This window comes from Mobula birostris, chromosome 4 (genome assembly GCF_030028105.1).
Source record: "Mobula birostris isolate sMobBir1 chromosome 4, sMobBir1.hap1, whole genome shotgun sequence".
Taxonomy (NCBI): Eukaryota; Metazoa; Chordata; class Chondrichthyes; order Myliobatiformes; family Myliobatidae; genus Mobula; species Mobula birostris.
In genome coordinates this window covers 1,499,885-1,500,803 of record NC_092373.1, presented here as the reverse complement: position 1 = coordinate 1,500,803, position 919 = coordinate 1,499,885, and the positions used below count along the sequence as shown (strand labels likewise).

At 65.2% G+C, this 919-nt stretch overlaps 1 protein-coding gene across 2 annotated transcripts in view; it reads right to left on the bottom strand.

The window, feature by feature from the left end:
• The window catches only part of LOC140196126 (lipoma-preferred partner homolog), a 477,606-nt gene extending 477,179 nt beyond the window's left edge, over nt 1–427 (bottom strand). Inside the window, exon 1 of one of the 2 annotated variants that reach the window (XM_072254856.1) lies at nt 383–427. The gene's annotated coding sequence lies outside the window, so the exon portion shown is untranslated. The remainder of the gene's footprint in view (nt 1–382) is intronic. The other variant, XM_072254853.1, reaches the window with a different exon arrangement.
• Nucleotides 428–919: the final 492 nt, after the last annotated feature.

Genomic DNA, 919 nt, shown 5'->3' with positions numbered 1-919 from the left:
CCACCTCCGGCCGGTCATACACTAGAACAGTCCCATAACCTCGGGACGGCTCCCCCGGTCCCACCCTCACTCCCAATTGCCCCGGTTCCCGATCCCTACCAGACCTCCCAGCTCTGTCCGCAGCCCTGTCCCTCCCGCTGCCCCCAGGTTCCACTCCTTCCGCCTGCACAGTGTCGTTTCCCGGCTCCCCTCTTTCCCGCCTTCCTGGTGCCGGTTCCCGGTTCCCAGCCCCAGTCTCCACTCCTTCCCGACTCCAGTCTCCACCACTACCCGCCTCTCCGGTGTCGGTTCCCGGCCCCAGTCTCTACCGCTACCCGCCTCCCCGCTGTCGGTTCCCGGCCCCGGTCTCTACTACTTCCCGTCTCCCCGGTGCCACACTCACCACCGCCGGTCGAGCCGTCCCGGGGCCGCGTCTAACGTCACTGCGTCAGCGCTCAACCGCACCGCGGGAGGGGGTGAAGGTGTAGGGGTGAGGGTTGAGGGGTTAGGGTGAGGGATGGCTGTGGAGGGTGAGGGGGTGAGGGGTTAGGGTGAGTGTGAGTGTGAGGGATGGCTGTGGAGATGGGGGGGTGAAGGTGTAGGGATGAGGGGTTAGGGTGAGTGTGAGGGATGGCTGTGGAGGGTGAGGGTGTAGGGGTGAGGGGTTAGGGTGAGTGTGAGGGGTGACTGGAGGATGGGGGCTGAAGGTGTAGGGGTGAGGGGTTAGGGTGAGTGTGAGGGATGGCTGTGGAGATGGGGGGGTGAAGGTGTAGGGGGGTGTGAGGGATGGCTGGGAGGATGAGGGGGTTAAGGTGTAGGGGGTGAGTGTGAGGGATGGCTGGGAGGATGAGGGGGTTAAGGTGGGGTGTGAGGGATGGCTGGGAGGATGAGGGGGTGAAGGTGTAGGGGTGTGAGGGATGGCTGTGGAGGATGAGGGGGT